The sequence below is a fragment of the Suricata suricatta genome, chromosome 4 (genome assembly GCF_006229205.1).
Source record: "Suricata suricatta isolate VVHF042 chromosome 4, meerkat_22Aug2017_6uvM2_HiC, whole genome shotgun sequence".
Lineage (NCBI taxonomy): Eukaryota > Metazoa > Chordata > Mammalia > Carnivora > Herpestidae > Suricata > Suricata suricatta.
The window spans coordinates 49,826,169-49,847,294 of record NC_043703.1 but is presented as its reverse complement, the minus strand read 5'-3'; positions in this window follow the sequence as shown (position 1 = coordinate 49,847,294).

Sequence of the window (21,126 nt, the reverse complement as noted above, 5' to 3'; positions counted from 1 at the left end):
GATGAAAATTCTGGATTTTTTTCTCCAGAACAACAGGCATATTCACATAGGTAGACATTTTTCTAATAATTTCAGGAAGTTTGTAAATTTCTGAAATCCAGATGAAGATCTCCAGGTGAGAGGATTGTGTCTCCAGGGGCTCAAATTAGATTGTCCCTGGTTGAACTATCACATCATGCCACCGAGGCCTGTGACCACAGAGCAAAAGTCATTTGACCTGTCACATTTAGAACCTGGATCACTGGAAGGGCAGACCCAGGGGATTCTGGTATGTCCCATGAGGGAATAAACAGAGGGCACACAGACAGTAGAACTGTCTTTAGAAACTGGTCTTTAGAGATCAGCTTCCTTCACAAAATCACTCTCCTGGGGCACCTCTTCTCAATGACTCCCAGCTGCCTGGCTCTGCTCCGAAACCCGAGTAAGCCTGACATTCTCTCCTTGGGCTTCCTCCTCTGCTCAGTCACTTCTTCTCCCTGGGGCAGCCAGCTGCTGAGAAGCCCTGATAGGGAGGGAGTCATCCAGGTGAAAGTGAAGAGGGTCTGAGCAGATCATAACAGCAAGAGTGATCTGATAAAGGGAGTTACACCATGGAGGCAGAGCTGTATAATTGGATGTCAATATATGTATTTCAAAACTCGGTCTCCAGGTATCCCAACTTCCCAGGGAGATGAAAAAGAATCTTTCAGTATGAAAGCTTGTTACATCTCAAAGCACGCTGGTGCTTCCCAAGGACAGAGTGGGAAAGTAGAGTCACAAGTGCTGCTACGACATGGCATGTCATTGACGCCTTCTCCCATCACAGCTGGAGGCGCCGTTAGATTTTTCTCTTGTGTCCCTTCTTCTTCTTCAGCTCCCAAGAACAGGGCAGGGTGGTGTGATGGCCAGCATTTGGCTTGTGGAGGTAGCAGCCTCATAGTTTGGATCCAGATCCACTTCATGGAGGAAAATGCTGATTTTCCATGTTTTCTCTGCTGCTGGAAGAAGATAATAAAAGCTTTTTTTTTTCTTCCCTCTTGAGGACTTGGTGAAGATTAATTAGATGCTGCCTATGAAGTGTTTTAAGCTCTGGCAGAAGAAGGTGCTAAGCATTATTTCTAAAGTTAGCTTTCTTAATCCATTCTGTGTAATAGGGATCTTCATCCATTAATCTGGGTCTGGGTGGATGCAACCCATTCTCAAAGGTAAAATGGCTGGTAGGGGGATGGTGGTAGTGGGGGTCTGATGATGGAAACAGAGGTCAGTTTCCTCCACTCACTTCAAATGGAAGACCTTATTATGAACTGAGGGTGCTGGTTGAACACACCCAAAGGAGACAGCAGATGCAGCCAGGGCCAGAGTAGGCAGGGGCCCCTTTGAGACTTCTTGTCTTAGGGGTTGGTGATAAAGGGAGGGGGCCTCATGACTGAGAATGGGGTAGCCAGAGGCTTCCTGCAAGGCAGAGGGACAGACTGGAGCACCTTGGCTAGGAAAAGTCAAGTCTTATTCACTGCCCAAGCTTAAAAGTAGGCACAGGGTAGATTAACTGTACCAGTGAGTGGTGAGGCCCAGTATGAGAAGAATCTTCTCAGATGGTCTTCCACACTTTCAGAGGAAAGCATAATCAGACACCTGTTCTAAAATAGAGGATAAGGCCTTGAATCAAGAAAATTTCTTTCATTTATTCATTTAATACATACTTATTAAGCATCTATGATTTTTTAAAAAGTGTTTATTTAGCAAGAGAGTGTGTGAGGAGGGGAGGGACAGGGAAAGAGGGAGAGAGAGACTCATAAGCAGGGTCTATACTGTGAACACCGAACCCAATGCAGCCTAACCGATCTCACGGCCCCTGAGCTGAAAATCAAGAGTCAGATGCTTGACCGACTGAGCCACTCAGGTGCCCTTAGGCATTTACGATTGATCATACTTTTACATAGTGGATATACAGTGGATCAACATGGTCAAAGTGTGCCCAAGGAGCTTGCATTCTAGCAGAAGAAATGGCCAATAAATAAGTAAACAAACTCCCTATTTGTTGATATCTGAATGTAAGCTCTACAAGGGCACACTGTTTAAAATCTGTTTTGTTCATTGCTGTGTTGCCAGCACCTAGAGTAGGCCCTGATAGATAGATTTTGGGTGCTCAATAAGTATTTGGTGAATAAATGAGTGAGAAAGATCATTTCACACTGGTAAGTACATGAAGGAAATGAATCTGGGTATAGGTGGGAGATAAAGATGGAGAAGCAAGAGTTGGATGGTATTAAGGTTTTGTATTCTTTGGTGATGTTTGGGTGAGAACAATGGGTTTTAAGCATAGGAAGTATGAAATTTACTTTCCATTTTTAAAAAGACCAATCAAGTGCCTTATAAAAATGGGTGAATGAAAGGTGGCTGGGTCATGAAGATTATGAGTGTGAGGCATGGGGCAAGGTCGAGGGAGAAGCTCCAGCAAGGTCTTGTGTGGCGGTCTTGCAGAGGCCTCTTGAATTTGTGTTTCATGGCCAATTTTGCCTTTTAGATCTCCACCCTCTGCCCCCCACTATCTTAAAAAAAGTTTTTTTTAATGTTTTTTATTTATTTTTGAGAGAGAGAGACAGCACAAGCAGGGCAGGGTCAGAGAGAGAGGGAGACACAGAATCTAAAGCAGGCTCCAGGCTCTGAGCTAGCTGTCAGCACAGAGCCCGACGCGGGGCTTGAACCCATGAATCAGTGAGATCATGACCTGAGCCGAAGCCTGAAGCTGACGCTTAAGCAACTGAGCCACCCAGGCAATCCTCCCCCCACTATCTTTAGGAAACTTTCAGTACTTTCATTTTCTATTGGTTTTGATAAATTTTGCTGAGACACTGTGTCCTGTGTCCTCCTTCATCTGTTGCTGGGCAATATTTTACATTGCTGCTAGTGCCAGATAATTCTGAAAACCTTGGGTCTTCTTTGAGGTAAGATGCTCACAAGGGCTCGCTAGACCCTCCCCGCTGCTACCCTCTTGCTCACCAGTTACAGAGATAATGCATGGGACTACTAGCAAAAGCAGATAATGGTTCTTTCACTTGGTTAGCTGTAAACCCCCAGGGACCTTCCCAGGCCAAAGCAGGTGGCTTTATATATAGTGGGTAGGAGGGAGATATTCTCCAGGAAATGATTTCCAACCAGGTAGTCACCTCACACTGCTGTTATACACTGATGAGAGCTAATGAAGGCTGTAGACATTTCCCCCAGAACAGGTACATCTCCCAGCAGAGGCACATCCATCAAAATTGTGCTAATTAATTAAAATTGTGTGCTAATTAATTAATTAAAATTGTGTGCTATTTTAAAGGTCAGATGGAACCCTTGATGTTCCAGCTCTGGAACCTCTAGTGGTACATGGAGACCAGGTTAAAAGTCTCTGAAGGAAGCCTGACCCTACATGCCATCACCACCACCAGTGATCACTGCCACCAAGATAACCTATCAAAACCCTACAAGCTGGGCTGGCACAGACCACAAAAACCAATGATGGAAAATGGAATCACTCACATTGTTCCTGAGCTTCAGGGTCTTCAACCACAAAATAGGGGTAATTTTACCTCCCTACTTAACTCATCAGGTTATTGTGGGCATCAAAGTAGTTTTAAATGGTTACATATTACTCGAGAATCAAAAATCCAACTGCCTCTTGGGGTGGGAGTGGGATACAGGCAAGTGACATGTATCTGTTAATTGGGGCCAGATGTAAGATATTAGGGAATGGTGAGGCCCACGGCATACTTAAGACATGCATTTTGTAAAACTCAAGTTTTATGAAACAATGTGGAACCAATTGCGGATGTTACAAAACACTTCTGGGCTGAATTTGGCTTTGGGCCATGAGTTTTAAATTCCAAAAATATGTTAAGTAGGGTACTCGATTAGCTGTCGTGTGGGGAGTCCAGATGGGACAACCTAGGCCTATTTTTCATGTGCATAGAGTAGACGGCTGATAATTCAGTGTGGTTTGGAGGTGCTTCTCCTTCAAATATCTCCCTCTTAGGACTTCCAGGAACTGAAATCTTAACCACTGTTGTATGGGGTTGGGTGGGGGTGGGGGTGGGAACAGTGATGATTAATTAAGGAATTAATGGTTCTCATTAAGATGTAAATATGTTATCTATAATGGAAAACCTATTGATTCTGTTTGGCCATTTACACTCAAGCATTTTAAGACAGTAATCAAAAGTCCCTGTAAAGTGTAATTATGCTCTTTAGATTTAATATTGCAATTTGACTACCTACTATGTATAAGGTGCCTTAATACAGACTGGGATTTCATACATGAATACAACTTGACCCTGCCTTCAAAGGCATTTGACTTTAAGGGCCAATATGTTGCCTTTAAAAAAAAATAACGTTTATTATTTATGTTTGAAAGAGAGAGCATGAGAGAGCACAATCGGGAGGGGCAGAGAGAGAGGGGCACAGAATCCAAAGCAGGCTCCAGGCTCTGAGCTGTCAGCTCAGAGCCCAATGCAGGGCTTGGACCCATGAACTGTAAGATCATGACCTGAGCTGAAGTCAGATGCTTAACTAACTGAGCCACCAAGGTGCCCCCAACATGTTGCCTTTTTGTCACCACTGGATACCTGGACCCCAACATGGCCCTGAACATAGTGGGAGCTTAACAAATGGATGGAAGCTAGGCATCACCACAACCCTCTGCAATTCATGATGAATGCAGGGGGTGAACTGTAGGGGGGATTGTGGGTGAGTTTATCAGATTAACTCGAGAAGGGAGAGAAGACTGGGGAGAGGGACACAGGTGGGGGGCCAGGGACTGAGGGTTGATGAGGGAAGAGAGGATACTGCAGGGAACCCCTTTCCCCAGCAGGTCTGGGGAGCTTGGGTGGTGGAGTCCCTGGGGGAGGAAGACATGAGTGAGCAGGGGGAGCCAGGGAAGAGCAGGACCTGGGGGAACCAGCTGGAGCAGAGTGGATAGAAGGAAGGTTCTGGGGACCCAGAGGGGCTGGTGGTGGCCAGCTGAGAAGGCTGTGTCTGGTGGGCACTCAGGTCGGGCTGCTAGCAGTCTTCCAGCCTGGGACGGCTTCCCAAGGGACCCTACCAGGCAAGCAGAGAGCCACAGAGGCTGGACGTGCAGGTGCCTCTGGACTCTGTTGCCATAGTTGGCCTCATGAGAAGGTTCCTTGGATACAAGTGACAGGCCTTTCTGTGAGCCCAGTGTTCTCAGAATTTCCCTGCACCTGTTGAAAAGGGTTATCTCACAATCCTCCCAGAATTAAGTGATAATTTAAATAACCGCAAGCTTTTATGTTGGTAATGCGCCCCTGATAACAGAACTCTTAACTGTAGCTCTTATCAATGGCCGTTAGGGCAAGATGGTTTGAAATGAAAGCAATGCTTTCAGGTGTAACTTGGACTCTCTCCCAGGTTTGGCCACTTGTGTTAGTTCAAGGTCAGAACATCCTGTTAGAGCCCAGAGGTGAGGATTTGAGCTTGACTCATAGATTTGAGGGTTGGCATTAGCGGTTTTTCCTGGTCCCCATAGCCTCACTTTAAACATTTCAGCCTTGCTTTCTGCTGGCCCAATGTTCAGTACAAGGATCCAGAGTATTTGCTGATGTTTGCAAATCTGGAACTATCCAGTAATCCTACTTCTCTAGCTTCTAGAAGCTTTGATTTGCTCATTTAAAAAATGGGGGCAATCATTTCTCACTCATAAGTTGCTGCGAGGATGTGTAGTGGGGTTGAAAGAACATGGCTTTTGGAGACAGATGGACTGAGGTTTTTATTTGTCTTCTGTATGCCACATTACTATGTGGTCTCAGTTGTTAATAACTTTTTAAGAGTCTCAGTTTCCTAAGTTGGTATGTTGAGTATAATCCTGGTGACCTTCATTTGCAGAAGGCAAAGGCCATCCTAGGTGATAGTGCCTTCCCTTTCTTCCTCATCTGTGTGGCTTATCCTTAAAGTCTTCATTCCCTTGTAGAAGTGATGAGGGACCATAAGGCAAGCTGAGGGCAAAGCAAAAGCTAGCACTCCCCCTCACCCCCAGGTGGGATATGTGTCATATTCCTCAGGCACCTCTGGCTGCCCAGGAACAAAGGAAAGGACAGAAAACAAATGGTTAAACTGATAGAGTCTCCACCCGTTTATGAATATCTTAGTGCAATTACAATAGAAGGACAATCTTATCAATAGCCTAGTGTCCAGGAACTCTACTGTCTTAATGCTTTGCTAGAGGGAAAAACAACCCTAGCGTGACAATAGGCAGACCTCCAATAATCTCTAAGTCTTCTGTAGCATATAGAAATCCCTTTAAGGAACTTCCTCTTGACTTTACCTCCCCCAACTCCCTAGTATATAACCAGTCACTCTCTGCAACCCCAGTGCAGCTCCTTCTGCCCACGGGTCCTGTCCCGGGACTGTAATAAAATCACCGTTTTGCACCAAAGACATCTTCAAGAATTCTTTCTTGGCTGTCAGCTCTGAACCCCACTAACACCCCAAAATCTCATCAGAAGTTTCATGAAGGCTCCTTATGGACTGACTCTCTCACCTTCCCTGGGCCCAGGATGCCCCTGCATCAGGCATTTCCACCTTTCTCAGCCTACAATTACTCTTTGCTGCAAAATGACCATTCCTTTGTCCTTCACTCTACTCCCCGAAGAAGTTGGCCTCAATTAGGTGTTGGGAGGAAAGCAATCTAATTAAATTGATTCATATCAATGTGCTAATGAATGGTCCACCTTTAAGCTTTACAGGAATATTTGCATTTTGTAATGGAATTCCTAATCAATGGCAGAATCACCCTGGTAGAATTTCTGGCTGGAGGACAAAGCGAAGTGTAGACTTTCAGGCATTATAGAGAAGACAGTGGTGTTAAGGTTTGGAGAGGGAGAGTGGTGTTCGGGTTGGTCAATTATGTAGCCTCCTTGCCTACAGGGCCTCCACCTAAAGCTTTTGCTGGCCATGTGTGTGCAAAAAACACAGCCATTTGACAGCTAAATCTAGAGAGAGATGCTATCTATCTGCACCCAAGTACAATTCCTTCAAAGATCTGAAGGATTAAGATCTGGCCTGCTGTTAAAATTATTGTTTAGAATTTGCATGGCCCATTTTATTTTCAGAGTTCTTTTTATTCATTAATTAGTTATTCATTTATTTAATGCAGTTTTTAATTGTGTGCTTATTCCATCTTGCAAGGTGGAATTATTCAGAGGAACATTTAAAAGAAATTAACAGTATGACAGGGCTTATAATTGTGCTTTAATCTTAAATTAATATCCCTCCTGTTTTCACGTTACCAGGACAATTATCCCGAATGGTACCAGAAGCAGGAAATTATGTATTGCCCTATATATGGCATTCCCTCCCGGAGAGCACACCATTTATCATGGCTTTTTAATCTCCTCCGTGTGCAATAGAAGATAAAACATCTCAACAATATTTCAGTGTTTGGAGAAGATTAAAACCCTGCAAACACTCCTGTTTGTTTCACCCAGTTCCTCTGCTGCATCTAACTGGGTCAGAGTTGAGGGGGTTTAGATATCCCTCTAGGAATGTGGCTGTGTGTCTGGAGTTTTGGGGGACTCCCAGAACAAGTCTTAAAAGTAACCTTAGCTGGAAAAACTGGAAATGACGCTGGTTTCTCGATATTTCCTTCTTGCACTTCCTTTTCCCCCCTCAGTGCTAGCTAGAATGTGCCTGGTGACATTCACTGAGTGGAGAGTTAGATGCCTAGCCTGGCTGTGGCTTCCTTTTCCTTTAGGAAGAGCCTCTGACGTTGGGCTGTAGCCCCAGAGTGAAAGTGCTGTCTCCACCTTGTCTGTTCTCTTGGGAGGCATAAGAAAGATGCGCTGAGATTCTGGAAAACAGCCTATTGGAAACTGCCTCAGTCAGGATTCTCCAGAGAAACAGAACCAGCAGGGTAAACCAATATGAATAGGAACTCATATAAACCAATATTGAGGTAAATTGGCTCATGTGATTGTGGGGGGCTTTCTGATCCAAAATCTGTGGGGCAGGCTGAAAGTCAAGGAAGAGGTGATGTTGCAGTCTTGAGTCTGAAGGTTGGTAACTCAGGTAAAATTTCTGTGTTGCATTCTACAGGCAGAATTCCTTCTATTGGGGGAAACTGTTTTTAAGCTCTTCAATCGATTGGATGAGGCCCCTTGCATTATGGAGGGTAATCTACTTTCCTGATAGTCAGCTGATTGCAAGTGTTAATCATATTTAAAAAATAGCTTCCCAACAACACCCAGGTTAGTGTTTGACCAAACAACTGGGCACCATGGCCCTGCCGAGTTGACATATAAATTTGATCAACACAGAGACCAGTGTCCTGCTGACTGCGGGGCCCACAGTGCCTTCTTCATGTGACAAGCAGTGAACTCCAAAGCTGCCTCTCACCCTGACCTTGCCTGCAGAACTTGCACAGTTGGGAGTTTCCTCCATCATCCAACCAGATTCCCTCTAGAGAAAAGCTAAGTGTGGCTTTTATAGGATGGCCAAAGTTTCGTTCTGTGTTCCTGTCTGCCTTTGGCATCTCCTCCTCTTCCTGTTCTAGGGCTCCTGACTTCCCATTCAGAGCACAGGGCTCTCTTCCATGATTTAAGCATGTTTAATTTTTTTTTAAAATTGTTTTTATTGTTTATTTTTGAGAGTGAGAGAGACAGAGTACGAGTGCAGAGGGGCAGAGAGAGAGAGGGAGACACAGAATCTGAAGCAGGCTCAGGGCCTGATGCGTGGCTCAAACCCACAAACCATGAGATCATGACCTGAGCTGAAGTCAGATGTTCAACCTACTGAGCCACCCAGGCATCCCCACCATAGCATGTTTAAAAAACAAGCTCTTTCCGATACATATAACATACATAGAAAAATGCACAAGTCCTAGACTACACCTCAGATGAATTTTCACCAATTCTGCCTCCTTGTGTAAGCAGCTATGGACCTTGAGATGACATTCCTACCCCTCAGAAGCCTCCCTTGCTCCACAACTCTGTCACCATGTGTTGCCCCCAAGGGTTACCCCTGTACTGACCTCTAGCCCCACACGTTAGCTTTGCATTTATTGTGAGTTTTATATAATGGGACAATACAGTGTGTCTTCTTTTACCATAGTATAGTTTTGTGTAAAGAAATGCCACGACGGGAAGTACTTTGAGTGGCTCTATCCCCTCTTTCCATCTGTCTCTGTAATCAGCAAACACAGCTGGTATCTTATACACGGGGCATTGTGCCAGCGGCTGTGGACACACACAGGTTGCCCAAGAGACATTACAGAACAGCAACCTGAAGGCTCTGTGGAGAAACGGGGAAGGGGCCCTGCCACAGCAGTCTCTGAGCTGGCCCCAGCCCCTAGGTGTCCTCTCAGAAGCCCTCTGTGAGTGAAGACGGCACTCCCAACTCATCCTGTGGCATCACGCTTCAGGAGCATCCTCTTGGCAAAGCCCCAGGCTGGGACATTCTGTCACTCTTAACCCACCTGTTCCAAACTCTTAGCACCCTCCTGGTTCTCTGTGGTTTTTCAGTAGACTAGTTGCTGATAAGCACCCTGGCTGATAATGGTTGACCATATTTCCTCTCTGATAAAGTGTTCATATCTTAATAGTGCCATAAGCCACAGAGCTACTATGCTCCCTCTGGGTGGCCTGTAGGGTTTGTTTGCTTCTGTTTCCCTCAGTGGCCGCTTTGTTCCTCCAGACCCCTAAACAGGATGTCATCCAAGGTCATGTCTTTGCCCTCCCCCCACCCCCATTACATTGCTCTTGATCACAGACATTAGCTACTTCCTGACACTTCCCCCCACCATAGCCAGTGTTTCCGCTGCCAACAAGAACACTTACTCCTGGGGATCTGCCCACATCTCCGACTCCTGCTCCTAAGATGTCCTCTCTCCCTCTGCCCCATGTCCCTGCCACTTCCTACAACCCGTGGATCCTCTCATTTTGCCTGCAAGAAGCCCATGTGCCTGGCCTTCTTTCTCAGCTCCCTCCCCACCCCATTCAGCCTGCTCCCTTTTCCATCCGTCTCGATTGTTGAAACTGTTTCCCTTCTTGCCCCCATATCCCCCGCATCACCATCAGATGCATTCTTTAGTCAGCCTTCAATTACTGCTCAGTGATTTTGGGGATGAGCTTTTGGCCGGGCATCCACATCCTCTGTGGCTGGCCATGGAAGCTTATCTCCCTAGAGCACCCTCACCACCATGTGGCCTTTCCCACTGCTGCTATTTTTCCTGTTGCTGCTTCTGTAGAACAGAATGCCCTAGCACTGGACAGACTCCAGGGGTCACAGAGATCAAGCCTTTCACCCCACGGCATGTCCCCGTGTCTCGTGCACATCAAGTGGCTGTTGGCCTGGACAGCCTCTCTGGGTCCCCCTGCAGGGAGGAGTCTTTCCCCTCCTGAACTCTGCTGCACTTATGATTTATGTGGCTCTTATTTCATGTCAGAAATAATTTTGTATTTGAATGTTTAACCTTCCTGTGGTTGACAGAGTAATGCTCCCCACTGCCCACCAAGGATGTCCATGTCATAATCCCTGCAACCTGTGAATGTATTATGTTACATGCAAAGGGAAGTAGGTGGCAGATGCAAATAAGGTTGCTACTCTGCTGACCTTGACCTAGAGATCATCAGGAGATGACCTTCCTTATCCACATGGCCCCTATGTAATCACAAGGGTTCTTAAAATTGGAAGAGGGAGGCAAAGAAAAGAGTCTGTGTCAGGGAGTTGTAACATGGGAAACACTTGACCAGACACAGCTGGCTTTGAAGATGGAGGAAGTGGCCACAAGCCAAGGAATGCCCAGCAGCCTCTATAAGCCAGAAAAGATAGGGATGTGGAGTCTCCCTCAGGAAATCCAGAAGGGAACACAGTCCTGACAATGCCTTTGATTTTAGCCCAGTGAGATGTGCTCTAGAACTGTAAGACAATGAATCTGTGTTGTTTTAACCACCCATTGTGTGGCATTTTTTTTTATAGCAGCAATAGAAACATTATATGCCCCCCAACTAGATTTTGAGAATGTAGAGGGCAGACATATTCCTTGTGCTTCTTTATGTATCCCACAAGGCATAGAGCTTAATGTCTTGTTCACATCAGGTGCTCAGTAAATGGCCCCGGGGTTGTTTTCAGGACCCCTCAAGAGGGTGATGCCAGCCTTGGTATATTCCCACAGCCCTGCAGAGCCCCCTGTGTCCTCGTGGGCTCACAGCTGGGCCCCTGATCATCAGCACTTTCTGTATCCCGTTCCCGATCTTACATAATCTTTAAGATGACATTTCAGATGGACACAGGGTAGTGGAGCTAAGCACATAGACTATGATTGTCTTACTCTCAATGTGCCAGCAATCTGGAAAGCCACAGGATGGCTGTGCTGTGTCTTCTAGCTGTATCTGTTTTATTATTTTTTTCAGTTTCTTTATTTATTTTGAGAGAGAGAGAGGTAGGGACAGAGAGAGAGAGGGAGAGAGAGAATCCCAAGCAGCCTTTGCACTGTCAGCATAGAGCTGAACATGGGGCTCAAACCCACAAATTACAATATCATGATCCTAGCTGAAATCAAGAACCAGATGCTCAGCTGACTGAGCCACCCAGGAGCCCTAGGGTATATCCATTTTAAATGCATTTTTATTTTAAAATAAGCATGGGCACATTCCAGACTCACTGTCTCACTTGATGAATTTCTGGACAGGGTTGGGCCTCACTCCTGTCCCTGGAGGAGGCTTCCAGTTACAGCCTGTGAAATGCCGAGAGCATATTAATCTGTATCTCAGGCTCAGGGAGGTTAAGTGGCTCTTTTAAGGACACCCAGGAAGTTGGTGGAGAAGCAGAGTTTAGTACCCACATCTCCTTAAATCTTCTTAAAGACAAGACATGATTTATTCACAATGGAATCCCCAGTGTCTAGAGCTGTACTAGCCAATATGGTAGCTACTAGCCACAAGTGGCTCCTGAGTACTTGAAATGCAGCTACTTCAACTGAGATGTGCTAGAAGTATCGAATACACACTGGGTGTAAAGACTCAGTAAAAAAAAGAAGAAGAAGAAGAAGAAGACGAAGAAGAATGTGAGATAATTTTATATTCTCATTCATAATTTTTATATAGATTGCTTGTTGGACTGATAAGACTGTTGGGTGAATCTAGAGAGAAGCACAGATGCCCCCTCAGCCTCAGCTCATGTTGCTCTAAATGCTGGCTTTGCCCCAACTGTGACCCCACTCTCCTCTCAAGCTCAGTGCTCTGAGCTGGGCAGTCTGGCTCTAAGTGACCTGTGGGCCTGTGTCCCCCAGGGATGGAGCAAACTGGGGTGAAAACCCTGCCTTAACTGGTGACTCCCACAGGCACACTGTAAACCTTCCACATATCTCTGGAATAAAATATTAACTTGACATACTGAATTGGGAACAGGACAGATGCTCATTTTGAACAATTGCAACACCCTTTGATAGTATCAGAGGTGTTCATTCTCAGCGGCAGAGGGTGAGGACACTTCTCTTACTGGAAATTTCTTGTTGTATAATATCTTGACGCTGTAATGATGTAGGATGTATTGGTTATTTTGGGAACGTTCCAAGGCTCTGCAACCTTGAAGAACAAAGAACCTTTTATTAAAGTGCAACTGTAGCTTTTCTTTGGGTCTATATTCTGACTTTTTTCCTCATTCTGTACTTTGTGAGCTGATTGTAAAACTAGGTTGGAAAGGTGAGTTTAGTAGCCCATGCTACTAAAGCATGGAGCTTCAAACTTTGATTTTTTGAGGATTTAGTTGTTGCTTGGAACAGCAATAGGCATAATGAAGCATAGTCTTTCGAGGTGCCAAAGCTAAAACTGGCCACAGAAATTCTTGAGTCTGGCTGAAATTTTGAAAGTCATATTCTAAGAACACAATGCATTTGGGTATTTCTATTCACAGTCAGCATTTACATGGGGCTTTTTATAATTTTCAAAATATGCTGTCCACACATTCTCTCCTTCAGTCTTATATTTGTTTGGTGCCCTTGTAAACAAATGTCTTTGTAGAATTGTCTATACTTCACTGTCTTCCATTTCTTTCCCTTCACTCTCCATAAGCATCTTCAGTCATGCTTTCGGGCTCACCCCTTTGTTGAAACTGCGCTCCCAAAGGGTCACCCTAACCCACATGTTGCTAAATCCAGTCATCAATCTTCAGTCTACTCATTTTACTTGACTCATTTGAGTCATTTGACATAGTTGATCGCTCTTTCCCCCTTGAAATTCTTTCTTCGTTTGGCTTTAAGATGTCACACTTGCCTGGCTTTCTTCTGACCTTGCGGGCAGCTCCTTCTCCATCTCCTGGGCTGTTACCTTCACAGCTTCCTGACTTTTCACTTTGAAACCTTTCAGATCTCAGATCTCCAATGTCTTTTCTTTTTTAAAAAAATCTATAATCACTCTATTGGTGATTCACCAAGTCTCATGATTTTAAGTATCATCACTATGCTAACAATTTCTAAATATGTATCATGGACCTGAGCCTCTTAATTCCAGACTCATAGATCCAGTTACTTACACAATATCACAACTTGGATGTCTAAAAATACCTCCACCTTGACATTCCCAAACAGCCCAGAACTTCCCCTCTATATGTGCTCCTTCCAGTTAAAAACCAACTTCATCCTTCCATTTGCTGAGACCGGAGACCTGAGGGTTAGCCTTGACTCCTCTCTTTCTTTTACAGCCCACAGGAAATACTCTCAGCTCTCACACCATTTGCCCTGCTGCCCTTCTGGACAGACCCATGTCATCTCTTGCCCAGATCCTCTTGGAAACCTCCATAACTTTCTCAGCACAGTCTGCTGAGTGATCCTGTTAAAGCATACATTAGACTATGTCACTCCTCTACTCAAATGGCTCCCACTTACCCAGAGTAAAAACCAACATCCTTCTAATGCTCTTGAGGCCCAGTGCAGTGTGGCATTCCTTCTGACACCACCAACCCTCTTTCACTTGATTCTGTGCCAGCCACATGGCCTCCTTGCTGTGTTGTTCAATTCCAGGTGACATGCCTGCCCTAGGGTTTTGCATTTGCTTTTCCCTGGAATGCTCTTTCCTCAGATAACCTCATGTCTTTCTCCCTTACCCCCTACACACCTTTATGTAAATGTCTTCTCCCCACAAAGGCCTTCCCTGACCAGCCTATTTAAACAAGCAACCCCTGCCCAAACTTCTCCTATCTCCCTTTCCTATGTTATTTTCCCCCATAGTACTTAATACCATTGGACATACTATATACTGTATTTATTTATACTGTTCATTCTCTTTCTGGTATGAAACTGTTAGATCCCCAAAGGTAGGGATTTTTATTTTTATTACTATGTCACCTGACGCCTAGAACAGTGCCTCACACATAGGACATGCCCATTAAAGATTTGTAAATAAATGAATCATCCTATTAAGTAAACATTGTGATTATTCTTTCCTCCATTCTATGAATAAAGGAATTGAGAATTCAATAACACCAAACATTCACATGCACATATAGATACCTACTCATATAAAACAAAACAAAACTTAACAAGAACAGGTAGAACATCATCAATGTGCTATACCCAGGGAATGGTCTGGTTCAAGATATACATAGACTACTTATATTTGGTAATAATTGGTCTAGTCACTAGAGAATTGTAATGAAGCAATATACCTAAAAAATCAGTTAATGTTTTATAAATGTTACTTATTTAAAAAATAATCTCAAAGAGGTGCCTAGGTGGCTCAGTTGGTCGAGTGTCTGTCTTTGGCTCAGGTCATGATCCCATGGTTCATGGGTTTGAGCCCTATGTCAGGCTCTGTGCTGACAGCTCCGAGCCTGGAGCTTGTTTTAGATTCTGTGTCTCCCTCTCTCTCTGCCCCTCCCACACCTGTGCTCTCACTCTCTCTCTCTCTCTCTCTCTCTCTCAAAAATAAACATTAAAAATTTAAAAAATTTTAAAATAATCTTGAAAATTTTCATTAAATATTAATTTTCCCAATGACATCAAAGTCACCATCATTCATTCTAAATATAGCAGCAAGTTGTCCTGTAAGGAAAGTCAAAACTGTGAAATGTCATCATGTAGCAATTGAAATGCAAAATTCTCTTAAAAGTGAGATGACATCAGAGGAGGCTCTGTCCCCCTCATCACAATATTACTTGATCTCTCAGGTTCTAGCAGTTAGTTGCCAGTTCCTACTTGATAGACACAGGTAATACCTCGAGACTAACTTTTCCAACTGGTTGCTGCCACCTACGTGATTAGATGATAGAGATGAGGAAAGTATGTTTCAGGTATTGTCTTGGACGTCCCTCCTGTAGAAAGACTTAACCCCTGACCATAACTGATTGGGGCCCTTTTCATAGTCGCAGTCAGCCTAATGGACATGCAACTTGTGAGGTCCCACAGGGCCCCACACTTAGGGGGGGATGTGCTTGCTTTGATGCTTTGCTATGACTTAGAATTCTTAGTCATTTTGGAACAAGAGTCTCCCACATTTTCATTTTTGCCTATGCCCTCATGGGCCAACTCCCTGATAAGTCAAAGCTGGGCTAGATAGTTAAGTGAGGCCCAGGATGGACAAGCCAACAGCCAACTTCAATTATATTTAAGTGATCATAGATGAGGTTGAGTTATTTGATAGTTCTGTGATCATATTTGCATAAATTTCCTGCACATGTTTGGCTATTGCTTCATTTTATGATTCATTAAATTTTGTTCTATTTAAATAGCAGTTTCAAAATTTGTCTCATTGTGTTCTGTTTTCCAAAACTCATAAATCTATGTTTAGTAATATGGCATGTAATCTGTGGCAATACCTTTTAACATTATGCTATTCTTCTGAAGAAATTGAGGAAATGCAATATCCAAATTGCCACATTCTTGTTGTGTGGTTTTTTTTTTTTGAGGAAATTTTCTTTGCTTCAGAAAAGCTAGTTTTTCAAATGTGAAATCTTTGGAATAGTAATTGCATATCCAAAAGGCCTATAAAAGCTAGATAGGTCATACACATAAAGGAAAGGGATCTGATGAATGATATAGACCATGGCCAGCTGGGAAATAGGTGTGTGGTTTAAAGGGACCATTGCTTCCCAACCCCTGCTCATCAAGATGGGGAATGGAGGTCTGCCATTACTGTATCTTTCTTTTACCCACAAAGGAACTCTAAAAAGAAATTTATGTGAAATACCTTAGTTTTTAATCTCTTGAGTTCAAATAAAAGCCACGTGACTTCTGTCTTAGAGGTAATTCTTAATATGATTCCTCCCTTTGTCCCAAATAGCTCTGAAATATCTTTCCTTTCTCTCATAGATAAACTTTTTAAGATAAAGAAAAAATTACCTATAAATTCACTTTGAGCCTCTTTAGAGAGAATTTTTGTAACATTTAACACTCATGAAGAAATGTTAAATTTGAAATCCAATGACAGTAACCCACCTGGTTAGCTAACCTCCTGTCAGTGGAAAGAGCCATTTGGTACAACTTCCGATGTTTCCGTAACCTCCAAAAGCTTCTCCATCACAATTAATAATGCTGTATGCTCCATCATAACACTGTGCAAAAGAAATATAATACAGGCCACATATGTAGTTAGAATTTTTCTAGAAGTCACATTAAAAAATAAAAAGAGACAGGTGAAATTAATTCTAATAAATATTTTATTAAACTCAATATATCTAAAATATTATCCTTTCAACATGTGATCAATATAAAAATTACTAATGAGATATTTTATGTTCTTTTCTTTCATACCAAGCCATTGAAATCCAGTATGCATTTTTTACTTATAACATACCTCGGTTCAGACAAGCCACATCTCAATGGCTTGACAGACCCATGTGGCCAGTGGTTACCATGTTGGACAGCTCAGGTTTGACATGTTCTGCTGGGCTTAAGTGTCCAAGTCACTCAGCAAGGAAGTTGGCAGATCAGCAGTTTCTCTCGGTATTTTGGACTCTTTGTCCTTCTCACTACATTGACTTGCCCCTAAGTACAGAATTCCTAACTTGGATTTGGCACTTGTAGGGTTTGTGAAGATTCAGTCCAGAGAAGTAATGGAAACAACAATAAGTAAAAGACATGACTAAATCTGAAAATACTGCTGTGGTTGTGGTGGTCACATACAGAATTTCCAGGTGACAACTTTTCTTGGATGCAGAAAGAGTTTGACTCTTTCTCACAGTGAGAGATGTATGAAGTTAGACACATACCACTAACTATAAACTAGTGGAGAAGCCTGACTTTATAACTCAGGTGGTTTGGATATGAGGCAAGCTTCTGTGAAGGGGGAGAGAAGTGAGAGGAGAAAGCACCTTCACTTCTGGTTGGGAAAACTGACTCACCTGGCCTTTGAGGGCTAGCGGGTGACTTACAATATCCAATAGCAAACTCAGGTGTTGCTGAGGATACAGTGAGCGGTGCCTCAATGCTGTGGTCAGGAGATGGCAAGAGGAATTTAGGGGGCAGTCCATGGTCCTAGGTCTCTGGGCAGAAACTCTCTTGGGGGCTCCAGAGATAACCCTGGTAGTAGTGGGTGTTCCTGACTCCACACCAGGGTCCCTGAGGGAAATACTCTGAGCACGCTTATATGGCTCATTAGTCCAAACTTTCTCTGTAAAAAGTGTAAAGCTTTTCTCCTTACTAAAAAATTAGTACATTATATGTTACCTTCCAACGCATTTTTGTTGGTGCTGCTTTTTGGCACCTGCACAGAACTTTGCACTGCTTGCATTAGTTTCACACTTAAAACACTTTTTTTAATGCTTATTTATTTTGAGAGAAAGAATCTCAAGCAGGCTCCGTGCTTGTCAGCTCAAAGCTAGACGCAAGATTCCATCTCATGAACTATGAGATTATGACCTGAGCCAAAACCAAGAGTTGGTCGCTCAGCCAACTGAGCTGCCCGGGAGCCCCAAGTTACACTTAAAAAAAAAAACAAACTAGTTTGGTTCTGCATTTTGTCAATGTTGATGATTTTCCTGCAGACTGAATACATAAGTTTTTGGTTGAAAATTCTGTAATTTGGGTTTGAATCTTTTAAACCATTATGGGATAGCAAAAATGAGGTAGTTCCTGATATATGATATGCTTATGGAATTGGAATGTTGATTTGGGGCTTTGGGTGAGGCTAAGGAACAACTTTAGGAATTCTGATCTGAGGATGAGTTGCTAGGATTGGCAATATGAGATTGCAGAGGCATGGGCATAATCAGGGCCCTGGAGAGAATTCAGGTTGCATGAGTCCTTTCACTCATGTAATTTCCCTTTTTCCTGTCAGTAATTGAAAAAAATTCATATTTTTCTCTATTAGTAATTTAAGAATTTCCTTCACAATTCTTATTAAATCACCTCTTACTAAATCACCTTATTAAATCATTCATTCCTTCATTTGTTAAATATATTTTTCCAGTGAGCAAATATTTATTGAACATTGAACAGTACCAAGCCCTGGGCTAGGTTTTCAGGCTCAAAACCAACAAGGCCTTCTTCTCCATCCTAAGAAGCTCTACCATATGGTGAGATTTTCCCCATCAACCCTGGATTGGGTTACCATAGTCTATCCAGTCATTCCTCAGTATTGATATAATTGGTTTTGTGTTCAGTTTGTTGTTATTATTTCTAGAATATTCTTTGAAGTGGCCCTGCCTCCCCAGAAGGATTAGACATTGTCATTAGCAAAGATTATGCTTTTCTCTTACTTGCTAACTCTTCATAGGGCCTGATACTTTGCACTGAGTGGGACCTAATACACATTGTTAATGAGGGCCTAATGCACATTGCTAACCTTCTCTCCAGGGTGCATGAGTAGTGTCAGTTGATTATTATTTTTACACACGATTACGGGCATTGCTAATAGAGGTTTGAGGGTTGTTGGGGACAGAGTCAACAAACATGAGAATGATCACCCCCAACACAATTTCTGTAGTTAGTTTGTAGACTAAACATGACTTCTCTTGTCTTTTCATAGACAGACACCCTAAGGACACTCTCTTCTGAAAGAACCACCATTATGTTTGGCATTGGTTTTTAATGACAAGGGAATTAAATTACGGCTATGTTTATATGGATATCTTTCCTGTGTGTTGCAACTGTCCAAGAAGTACAGATTTAGGGATTTCCCCGATAAAGTGCATACAGTAACTTTCCCTCAAGCTGTCAGTGAGGAATGCTGTATGACTCAAGTGAATTTCAGTGACCTCTTACTCCAGAGAGAACCCAGTGTCGGAACACATTTTTATAAATAATACACTGTTTGCTTTGCAGTGCTGATAATTTTCTCCTATCTTTGAGGCCGTCATAGAACCAGGAGGCTTGTTGTTTCTTAGGACAAGGATATTTGCAGAGGGCCTGATCAAACTATTATTATTAATAATCTCATTATTGAGGCATGGCCAATTCTTTTGTGACTTTGAGGCTACCAAATAGATTAAAGTTTTATTCTGAAAACTGGAGGTACACAGGAACAAAGCAGCTCGTGAGCACAGTGTGGGGGGATGGAGGGTTCTGTTCTGGCTGGGACACAATTGTGTTTGGGAGAATTACTGCCTCATTCTGTAAGAACATAACCCCTCTGGAAAGGGTCTCCTAAAGGATTGGTCATAGAAGCCCCTGAAGGTAGTCATGACTACGGACTACTATTGTTAATGAGTTTTGTTTTTTCCTGTTCCCTGACAAGGGCACCGACATGCTCCTTGATAAAAGGGACAAAGAAAACTCATTATAGCCACAGACCGAGGCTGGCAAATGAGGAGAGATTTTGCCCTTTGCTTTGGTGGGAATCTGGAGGAAGAGGGGAAATGTGAACGAAAAGAGAGGCACGCTGTCCTTCTACCCGTATGCATAGCATTCAGTCTTGGGATGATGCATTCGGTGTACCAGTTTTCATTCTCACAGATGCCCTGTGCTTCTCCTGTTCTGGTTTGGGCATCTAATAGCTAGAACATTCAGCCAAAGAGGCCAAGGCTGAATTGCTTCCTGTAGGGAGCAGTGAACTTTGCAGCTCACAGCCTGCCTGCCCCAGGGGGCTCTGTCCAGGTGGTGCAAGCAGCCTTCAATGGTAGGATTCCAGATAAAATACAGGGCATCCAGTTCCACTTGACTGTTAAATAAACAACATACAATTATTTTAGTATAAGTATGTCTCAAATATTGTGTGGGACGTACTTGAATTAAACAATGATTCATTATTTGAAATTCACATTGGACTGGGTGTCCTGTACCTTTGTTAAATCTGACAACTCCACAGACGGCAGAATATGAGGGGGAGGGGGCTTCAAAATACTCCTCTTACCCTGGCCATGGATTACCTTTCCCTCAGTCTCCACCACAGATTAGATAATGTAGGTGGAAGTTGTTTCCAGAAAGCTCCTGGGAAAATGCTCCTGTGCTTCCTGGGTCTGCTCTAACTGCCTCTGATCACCACATCTACACGAATATGGGTATAAGCTTCTTTTGCGAAGTTCTCCCATGTGGCTTAAGGGGTATATTTCAATGGGGAGGCAGCAATGACAGCCTGGCTGGCTGGATTCTAAAGTTGGGGAGGTTGATCTAGGTGGGGCATCCACTCAGCCCCCACATCAAGGGGCAATGTGGGGCACTGAACCAGGGATGCAGCTCCACGGGCCTTGGGTGTACCACAAAGAGGGAGTCGTCTTTTCCCCCTCCCTCCCAATCCTCCTTCCCTCATTCATTCATTCATTCATTCACTCATAGTTTTTTTTTCTTTTTTTCTTTTTCTTTCTTTTTTTTTTTTTTTTGCTTGTCCCCTCCCATCAGACTCTGAATAGTGTGCCAAGGGTTTAAGGCTCTGTTTTTCACATTAACATCTGAGACCTTATGTAGCCCATGAGGTAAAAGAACCCTTTAGATCAGGTTTTCCAAAGCATTCCTAGGGTAGGGTGGGAGATGGAGTGGGCCAGCGGCCTTCCTTCCCTGCTGTGAACCCAACAGTCTCACATATTGGGCCAGGCTTTAGGAAATGAAAAATAAAACCAAAAAGCATAAAATCTGACATTTGTATAGTGCTTCAAAGCTTATAAGCAACTTCTCATATAATATTTCATTTAATTCTAACAATTTAGGAATTGTTACAGCACTAGAGGGGCTAAGTGATTTGCCTAAGGCCACTAACTAATGAGTGAGAAAGCTGGTTTTTAATATTC